Genomic DNA, 11305 nt, shown 5'->3' with positions numbered 1-11305 from the left:
AAGCCGTGTGTAGGTGCAGGGTTCACACGGCCAAGCCACACGCCCGTGTACAGGTCGTGTGATCAATTCTAAGCATTCTGTTTTGACATTTTAAAGTTACAAGGGACACATGGCAAGATCACATGCCCATGTGCTAGGCTGTGTGTCACACACGGCTGAGACACACGCCCGTGTCTCTGCCCATGTGGACAAAAATTGGCTATTTTCCAAGCCACATTTCTCACCTAAATTGTCATCCACCTATACCAACACTTTAACATATTCACAAGTCAATATAGGTCATTTAAACCAACTTAAAATCCAAGTCATATACATGATATTATACCTTATATAACCAAGTATACAGATTTACTTAAATTACCATGTTCACTTATATACACATTTTATCAAATATGCTAACTTAATTTGATCATCAATATGCCAATATAATATCAATCCACCATTTCAAGCATATACCATACATGTCCATCACTAGCCACTCCAATGGCTAGTTATAACCCAAATATTTACATGCCAACATTGGCTAATTAACCTATACATGCCATTATAACCATAATTAATTTACCATAGATACTAAGATGGGCCAATGGATAATGTGAGTGATCTTCGCCAATGCTTCCAAACCAACAAGCTTCTGAATTACTATAGAATAGGGGAAAATAAAACAGACTAAGCATATTATGCTTAGTAAGTTCGTATAACATGGTAATAAACTTACCATTCAATTAAATTCAATATAAACATACAAGGCATATTCAGTTAACTGAATCACAAGCCCTAACACATATCCTCATCACCCTTATCAGTCATATATTTCATATAAATATCAGGAACCGTGTATGGCTCGACAATAACTAAATTTCATATTAATATACTTTTCACATCATGAATTTATATAACATATACAAATCTTATCCAGGTATTTCAATTACATCATCATAATAATTCATCTCGAGTTCAGATTATTTCATATCAGAACTTTACGTATTAAATCATTTGAAATATCAATGTCCCTCAGGAAATACACTTAAGGTGTACTAATCTATATTCATGGATGAACATGTTTATTAAAAAAATTCCATGTTCATAATACATCATCTCATACTTCCACATAACATATATCATCATTTTCATATATTTCAAGCAGATACGTGTATTAACTCATTTCATATTCATATATTTTCATGTCAGGATTTTTACATGTTGAATTTATTCAAAATATCAATGGATACACAGGTAGTACACACGAGGTGTACAAATCAGGATTCATCAATTCATATTCAAGGGTACTCGTTAAGGCATATTACCAGAGAGCACACTCTCGAGCCACAGATCAGGATGCTCAGATGAGCCATGTAACCATGTAATAGGACACTGATCCGGACAAATCAGGAAACTTATAAGAGTTTTACTTAGAAAGCTCATAGAGCTTAACAGATATCTCTGAAGAGATACTATTAGGAAGCACCGGATAAGGTAACAGGGAGTTCAAGCGAGCTTAACAGGATACTCATGAAGAGCTGCGTTTGTGTCCGCATTATATGCAAGATCACAACCGATCGCATATCAAGACGCTTACAAAGAGCTGCGGTAGTGCGAAACACATGCTAAATTACTACCGATCAGGATGCTCGTGGGAACTATATAACATGATGCTCGAGAGGGCTATATCAGGATTACTCGTCCGAGCTAAATCCCGTCCGCAACATATGCAGGATTATATTCATTACGGGAAATCACTTATCCATCGACTTTCATTAATTCAAACGGGATTTAACATTTTTCAGGTATTATTAGGCATGTGATTATTTCATACATCTATAATATTCATATATTTCAAATAAACACATTCCACATACATTTCAAGCATAAAAGTAACATCTTTATCATTTATCATGTATCGGGTATTATCATTTATTTCAGGCATTATCATTTATCAGGTTTTGTCGAATATGTTTTCAATGTTATATATATATGATATTTATACAATTCACACACACAACATTTAATTCAAGCATATAAATATACGCAATATAATTACACGAACTTACCTCAACAAATGTTCGTGTACAAAAAATCTACTAATCCGACATTTTCCTCTTTTCCTTATTTTATCTCTTAATTTGGTCTATCCGGATCTATACGAATAAATTTAACATCAATTTAAACTCAATTCAATCCAATTCACATATTAGGCAAAATTACCATTTGGCTCCTAAACTTTTAATTAATGATGATTTCGTCCCTAGGCTCGGAAAATGAAATTCATGCAATTAAATCCTTATTCCAAGCCTAGCCGATTTTTATATGTAAAATTTACAGCCCATGTATTTCATAAAATTAAAAATTTTTTCATGATTTTTACAACTTTTCAATTTAGTCCCTAAATCATGTTTTCATCAAAATTCACTTTGTAAAAGTTGTTTATCTATCAACAACCTTTCATATTCTACCATAAATTTCAAATTTTCAGCATATTCATCCATGGAAAAATTTTCATACTTTGATAAATTTATAAATTAATCCCCAAAATTGCTAAATTAAGTTGTCCCAATCTCAAAAATATAAAAATTACTAAAAACGGGACTTAAATACTTACCTAATTTGGCCAAGAAAGCTTGCTTTCTCTTTCCTAGGGTTTCCATGCAAAATATTTGGGAAAGATGATGATAAATGATGATATTTTCATCTTTTTATTATTTATCATATTTATTTACCATCTTTCCAATTTTGTCATTTTCTTTAATTTTATTTTCCATGGATGAATCATCATCCTTAAAAACTAAGTATTTTTAATGGTCTAATTATCATATAAGGACCTCCAATTTAAAGTTCTATAGCTATTTAATCCCTTTAGCTATTAGAACTCAACTTTTGCACTTTGTGCAATTTGGTCATTTATCAAATTAAACATATAATCGATAAAATTTCTTTACGAAATTTTCACACAATATTATTACCATACTGTAGATCATAAAATAGTATTAAAATAATTTTTCTTTTTGGACTCGGATTTGTGGTCCCAAAACCACTATTTTAATTTTATCGAAAATGGGATGTTACATGCATTAAATTTTCATTCATAGTCTAAGCATATCTAGGGTAAACCTTTACATCTACAAAGTTGGGACCTTCATCAAGTTCAAAAGGTATGAGAGTCAATGCAACTTTTGTTGGAACACCCTGACCTTGACTTCAACTATGTTGCCTAACTTCAACAAATTCATTGATGACTCCACCTCTGCCACAATAAGGTTGTAGATTTCTCTTTTCTTTGACTTAGCCTCTTGTGACAAGTTGGCCTTGCACTTCCATTTTCTCTTTCGACAATTCAAAATTAGATGTTGAATTCAATTTATAAAAGTCTGTCTTGGTGAATAAAGATATGGTTTATATTTTCCCCAAACCATTTCACATAAATCATGAATGATACAAAATTAATGTCCTTGATCAATGCAACTTGTGGTCTATGTTGAAGATGATTTGTCCAATGTGCAATGTGCCTAATATGTCTAATGACCTAACTAGTAATGTTATATCTTCCAGCATTATTGTTACTTTGCCACATGGAACTAAAACATATGAGTCTTGAGTTTCTATATTCAATCAAAGTACAGATAAATGCTATCATGGAAGTAACGTTCTCAATTTGACTAGTGTATTGACTTGTTTTAAATGAAAAATAATTCTATCGTTTGATAAATTTATTCTCATATTACTACAATATTGAGCTATTAGAAAATACTTCAATATTGCTAAAATTCTAAATAAATTTCTTCTTTTTTATCTCAATAAAAGGTTAGTCATTATGATTTTATTGAAAATTCAAATTTTGAAAATCTTAAATATATAAGACAATATAATCGTGAATAAAGCCTAGCATTGTTAGCTTATTAGAGCCAAGAATTAGTGGTGTCAAAGTAGATGCAATAATTGCTAAGTTGGGTTTTCAATACTCTCATCGGGTCGAAGCGGTGGGATTCTTTGATGGTATTTGGAACAATTGGAAAGACACCATCAGGATTAAGGTTATTCGTAATCATCCTCAATTTATCCTGACTCGTGTTTTTAGTTGTGGTCAACATGCAGGTGTGCTAATAGCCTTTGTTTACAGTAACCCAAATAAGACAAATCGAAAATCCCTTTGGGAGAGTTTGAAATTAGTAGCCCCTGATGAGGCGATTCCTTGGATGGCTATAAGGGATTTTAATGCTATTTTGCCAGAGAGTGAGAAATGTGGCAGACTTACCAAAGGTAAACAGAGCCCTTATTTTGTTTTTTCTTTTATTCTTTTACTTTGCATGATTTGGGTTTCAGGGGTCCGAGCTTTACCTAGGAAAGGGGTAAGATTTCTGAAAGACTTGATCAAGGTATTGATAATGAGAAATGGGTTAACTCATTTTCTAATTGTTTGATTTCTCATCTTCCAAGGATCAAGTCTAATCATCAGCCCATTTTAGTTTCTATTAGACTAGAGATACCTATCCCTAGGGGGTGCCCTTTTTGCTTCTTAGCAGGTTAGATTGATCATCGGGGATTTTTAGATTTCATCAAAGAAAAATGGTCTTTCAATGGTAACATGATAGAGGCTCTTTCGCATTTTACTTCTAATATCAAGATATGAAACAAAACGATATATGGCCGTATAGGTTCTGTAACATCCCAAAATAGGGCCTAAACGGAATAGTGGTTGCGAAACCACAAATCCGAAGTAGAAAAATTTATTTTATTATTATTTTAAGGTTCATGGTATGATTTCATGATTGTGTGAAAATTTCGTGATGAAATTCCATGCATAAAGTGCTTAAGTTGAGGTTAGGGACTAAATTGAATAATTTACAAAACTTGCATTCTAGAAGTTTTTAGTATGAAATTACTTTGGAATATTAATTAGGAGGGTTTAAATAACAATTTGACCAATTTTAAGTTCATGGACAAAAATTAGGACATGGAAGGAATTTTTGAAAGTTTAGTAAGGAGGGGTAATTTGGTCATTTGGATATTAAATGAATTAAATAGGGAAAAATAACACAAAAATGGTCATCTTCTCAATTAGTTTCTGCTGATTTTTGCTCTCCTCCATAGCTGGGTTTCTTCAACTTTCAAGCTTCATAGTAAGTGATTCCAAGCCCCGTTTTTAATGATCTTTACGTTTTTGGAGTCCCGGTAACTTGATTAAGCTTATTCTAGCAATAATTCAGCCTAGAGTTCATATTTAGAAAAATACCCATGGCTGAAATTTGTGTATTTTGGTGTTTTATGATAGAATATGAGGTTTTAAATTATGTTAAACAACTTATGCTACTCGGTTTTAAGTGAAAACGAGTAAAAGGGCTTAAATTGGAAAAAAATACCAATAGTCATAAGTATATGTTAGAGTGTGATTTTGATATTGCCATAGAAGGGAAAAATGATCAGCATGTCATAAAACATAAGAAAATAGGATGAAGTTTAATTTATGAGCCTTGGGGCAAAAGTGCAAATATGTGAAAGTTTAGGGGTAAAAATATAATTTTGCAAAAGTTTGGGTCAAGGACTGTTTTAATAAATGTGAATATTAAATAAGTTAAATTTGCTATTATAGATCAAGAAGAAAGAAATTGGGAGTAGATCGGGAAAAGAAAAGTAAAGGACTAAATTGTAAAGTTTAGTCACATTTTGTATCAAGGTAAGTTCTGATAAATAAATGCAATATTCTTTTATTTTACATTATTATTGTCAATTTCAGCATTTATATACTTATGATATGAAAATATGTAAAGTCGAATTTAAGGTGGAGTGACAGAGGAAAAGTGTTAGAAAGCCCCGGTTGAACCCTAGGAATGTTAGGATATTAGGGTTGACAGGACAGAATAGAAATGAGCCATGTAAGTCCATAGTAGAAATATGGCTTTGGAGACAGGATTGAGCCATGTAAGTCCATATTATATATGGCATTGGAGACAGGAATAATTCATGTAAGTCCATGTCAAAAACATGGCATTGGCAGGATATTGATAGACAGGAACGACCCTAGTATCCTTAGTATTCCGAGTGGTTCAACGGGTCAGGATACGAATTAAATTACAGTGAATTAACAGCAAAGGAAAAGTAGATTATACTTATGAAAAGGAAAGGTCGTAAGAAAGAAGGTAAGGAATAAAGAAGAAGATAGAAATTGAGAAGTAAAGAAATTTATGATGTTAGATGATATTATGCATAATTATCCATTATGTTGAATGTTGTGATTTATTTGCTTGTAAGCTTACTAAGCCTAGTGCTTAATCTCTTTAATTTCTTCTTCTTATAGTACTTATCTAGTCACTCGGGGATCGAATGAAACGTCGGAGGCCGATCACACTATCAAAGAAATAACTCGGTATAACTAGACGTTTTGTTTTGGGTATGGCATGTATAAAAACTTAGCTACTTTTGGTATAATATGAACAATGAATGATGTGTAAATACTTGCTAGTGATTAGCTAATAAAATAGTCGATGATATACATATTTATTAATATGTATGATTGATTGATGATTATCACATGAAAATTATGAAAATGTGAAAGTAACCTAAAAGCAGATTCAAGTAATGAAATAACGTAACTTTGAAAAATCACTAAAATTGTAGAAAAATAGTTTGAAGATGAATAATATATGAAATTAAAGCTTATTATGTATGTTTTCTTATGAAATAAGCAAAATAGGTAAAGGTATTATATTTTATGAGATATCTGAGTTTTAGTGAAACAGGGTCAGAGCGATTTTTAGATCCCCTATTTCAACTTTGGAAATTCACCATAAATTGTACAAAACTAATTAGAAGGTGTAATTTATATGGTTAGAATCCTTGTTGAATCTAGTTTTGATAGAAACAAACGGCTTAGTCATATGAATTGTTTACAGGAAGAAACATGGCTCGTAGTAAGAAGAGGTCAGTGTAGTTGAGTTTTGAAACAGGGGAAACTTTAACTAATAAACTGTACTAATTGGCCAAGTCAAAAATTCTAGAAAAAAATTTGTAGATAGATATATGAGTCTAGTTTCAGGAAAAATTTACGGATCTAAATTTTGAGTTTTGAAACTCGAGAAATGAATTTTTAAGCAACCATGACGCAGAAAAACAGTTTATTCCAAAAATTAAAATAAGTGGTTTAGAGTTGTTTAAAAGGTAAGATAAGTTTAGTAACACCTCAAGCTTGACTCCGGTGACGGTTTCGGGCGTGGGGGTGTTACAGGTTCAAGGAAAAACCAACTCCTTAAGCGGTTAACAGATATTCAGAGAGCTTTGAAAGATCTTACACTGATCGACTTGCGGGTATTAAGTCACATATTAGAGATGAATTGGATTCGATCTTGTATCATGAAGAGATGTTGTGGAAGCAAAAGTCCAGATGTAAGTGGCTAAATCTTGGAGACCGTAATACTAATTTCGCTTAGAAGGAGGAAGCTCAATCCCATTTCAACCTTACGCATTCAATATGGTGATTGGTGTTTTGATCTGAATGTTTTTGGAGAGGCAATGTTTTTTTTAAAAAAACCCTTATGGTGAGGATTCAAATCCTCCTATTGATTTACCGTTTAGTTTCCTTCCGAGATTGGATGCTACAGATACTAAATTTTTGGAGAAGATGGTTTCCAATGAAGAAATTAAAAATGCAATATTTGACATGGCTCCATTAAAGGCTCTTGGTAGCGATGGGTTTCATGTTATCTTTTTTTAAAAACAGTGGAATATGGTGGGAAAAGATGTTTGTGTTTGGGTTAAAAATATTGTTAATGGTAGCCTCATCGATCCAGACTTGAATAATACTCTCATCACTCTTATCCCTAAAGTCTCTAATCCTGAGACTTTTTCACAGTTTTGACCTGTATGTCTTTGTTCTGTACTCTATAAATTGGTGATGAAAGTTATAGCTAATTGCTTCAGGGTTGTTTTTCTTAAAATAGTTGCTAAAGAACAAGCAGGGTTTATAGCTAAAAGGAATATCATTGATAACATCCTTATAGCTCAAGAAGTTATTCATTCTATGAGAGGTAGGAGGAATAAGAAACAGTGGATGATGATCAAAATCGACCTTGAAAAAGCTTATAACAGGATGAGGTGGGATTGAATTGAAGCATTTATTCAGGCAGCTGGCATTCCAAAATATTTGGGGAGGGTTATTATGTCTACTATCTCAAATTCTACAATGCATCTTTTATGGAATAGTTCTCCTACTAAAAAGTTTAAGCCAGCAAGGGGGATATATCAAGGTTGCCCTTTATCTCCTTACTTGTTTGTTCTCTACATGGTGTGGCTTGGACATGATATTTCCTCTAAGATATCTAATAATCAGTGGCATCCAATTAGAATTTCCAAGTCTGGTCCTAACTTGTCTCATCTCTTTTTTTGCTAATGATTTAGTTATTTTTAGCAAGGCTGATATAGAGCACGCCAAAATCATCAAAGGATTTTTAGACCACTTCTGTGCTTATTCGGGCCATAAAGTTAACGCTCACAAGACAAATGTTTGTTTCTCCTATTGCGTTGATGAGGACCATAGGGAACGAATTAGTAATTAGATGGGGTTTCAAAAGGTCAATGACCTTGGGAACTATTTGGGGGTCCTTTTTTTTCATGGAAGAGTCACTAATGGTACTGTTAGATTTGTCGTGGAAAAGATACGTAACAAACTTTCCAGTTGGGATGTTAGATAATTTATTTGGTTAGATAATTCATTTGGGGTTCTTCTAATGGGAAAAGAAAGTTGGCTCTTGTTAACTGGGAATCAATTTGCCAACCGCATTCTAATTGAGTTCTCAAATTGAGAATATTGGAAGACCAAAATGTTTCCTTCCTCATGAAGTTGGGGTTTAATCTAGTTTCAAATCACAATGCTTTATGGGTTAAGGTTCTTTGGTCCAAGTATGGTTTGAAAGATAGCTTGCCTAATAGCATCATGAAAAATAATTGACATTTGCTATAGTAAGGTTTATCGAGGATATGACCCTTGTTCAGAGACAATTTAATATGGTCAGTAGATAATGGGAAGTTTGTTCATTACTGGTTGGATCCTTGGATACCACAATTAGTCCATTAATCAATCGGATACCTTCGCACCAAAATTTGGAAATCGATTATCAACTTGAAAACATAGTTACTTTGGAAGGTAATTGGAATCTAGATCTATTCCATTTATGGTTCCCTGAGTCTATTATTAGATGTATTGTGGACATTCCTCCACCACACCCTGCTGATGGACCAGATAGGATCTCATGGGTGCGAAGTCCTAAAGGAGACTTTTCCTTGAAGAGCGCTTATTGGTCACTGAAGAAAGATTGTTGGAATCCTAATGATCCGATGTGGAATACTCTTTGGAAATTCAAAGGCCCTCACAGAGTATGGCTTTTTATTTGGCTCACCTTCAAACAACGTCTTCTTACAAATTTGGAGCGTGTTCGGCGAGGCATTAGCCATAAAACATTATGCCCGATTTGTGGTCAAGATGAAGAAAGCATTCTACATGTTCTTAGAGACTATTCGGCGGCAAAAGAAGTCTGGAAATAGGTTATTCCTTCGAATCATGTCAATGGGTTTTTTAATTCCAACATTTCAGGTTGGTTAATTTTTAATCTTCAATCTATTGAGCGGTTCGATTCTTTAAAAGTTAGCTAGGCAAGTTTGTTTGGTGTTATAGTGTGGAGGATTTGGAAGAATAGAAACCTTTATGTTTTCCAAGGACTAACGTGGAAAAAGTGATTGAGATTATTGAAGTCTCTATCACATGGGCGAAACAATTTTGGATTACACATAATAAAACTCTGAACTAATATCATGCTATTGCTCCAAGGAACTCTTCTTCAGTTACTTGGCTTTATTTGCATACTAATGGAGCTGTGAATTTGAGTACAAGTTTTGCATCTACGGGTAGGGGTGTTCAGTCGGTTAACCGACCCGAAATAACATTAACCGACCTTTCAAAATTTTTAATCGTTAACCGAACCGAAATTTTTTCAAACAAATTAACTGAACCGAAATTTTTTCAGTTAATTCGGTCGGTTAACCGAATTAATCGAAAATTATATATTTTTTAATTTTTGGTTAAAATAAGTATAAAATTAACCGAATTAATCGAATTGACCGAATTACCCGAATTGACCGAATTAACCGAATTATTTGTATAAAATTATATGTTTTTTATTTTTATTTTTAGTTTTAGATTTTTATTTTATTTATTAAATTATTTGTAATTTTTATGATTGGGTTGTATTGGGTACTTGAGTTAATATATTTTAGATTGGGTATTTAGGTTTATGTTGGATTTGGTTTGAGTGAATAGTGGGCTATTTATATATTATAATTTTTTTATTAATTTTTTTCGGTTAACCGATCGGTTTCGAACCGAATTAACCATTAACTGAAAACTCAAAAAAAATTTAGCCGACCCCCAACCCCAATTAATTCGGTTAACCGACCGATTAACCGAATTCGGTCCGTTAACCGAATTTTTTTGATTTTACCCAAATTTTGCACACCCTTATCTACGGGAGGAGGGGGTGATATGGAATCAACAAAGGGATTGGATTTTGGACTTTAACCATTTTCTGGGGATTTGTTCAGTTTTTTATGCTAAACTATGGGGCATCTTTGATGGGCTGAACCTTCTACACGATCGAGGTTTGAATAGTATTTTAATTCACACTGATAACCTTGAGGTAGTCCATGCTTTGCAAAGAAGTATTACAACTAGTTCGAGCTCAGCAATGGTTAGGTGGATCCAATAAAACCTTCAAAACTTTGAACATTGAGAGATCAAAAATATTTCAAAGGAAACTAATTTAGTCGCATATCAAATAGCCAAGATAGCGTCTACAAAGATCGAGGGAATTAATGTTTTGACACCTGCTCTTATAAATCTTCTAGTTTTTCTTGAAAGTGACAAAGCTAATGCTGCTTTGGATTGTAATAATATAGCTTAATTTATTAAATTTTGTTTTTTTCTAAAAAAGGAGAAGAAGGTGAAATCAATCTAAATTTATATTCTCTTTTGAATAATCAGTTAAAAGAATATCAATTTTGTAAAGAACTCCACGACTATGCATTCAAGTTACATTTCACTATTATCCACTAAAGCTACAAAATTAAATTAAATTATTAATTTTAATATTTTACATAAAAATTATTATTTTTGAATTAATATCAATAAGTTTTAATGTATCAAATTTTTGACATAATACTTAAAAGTATCATAGAAATATATTTTAACATACTTAAATCTATTCCTTTTATATTAACAATAATATTTATATCAATTAAATTAAAATTCAATATTAAAAACAAAGGG

Source organism: Gossypium arboreum, chromosome 13 (assembly GCF_025698485.1).
Source record: "Gossypium arboreum isolate Shixiya-1 chromosome 13, ASM2569848v2, whole genome shotgun sequence".
Classification (NCBI taxonomy): Eukaryota; Viridiplantae; Streptophyta; class Magnoliopsida; order Malvales; family Malvaceae; genus Gossypium; species Gossypium arboreum.
The sequence above is the reverse complement of the archived record's forward strand: the minus strand, read 5'-3'. Positions refer to the sequence as shown.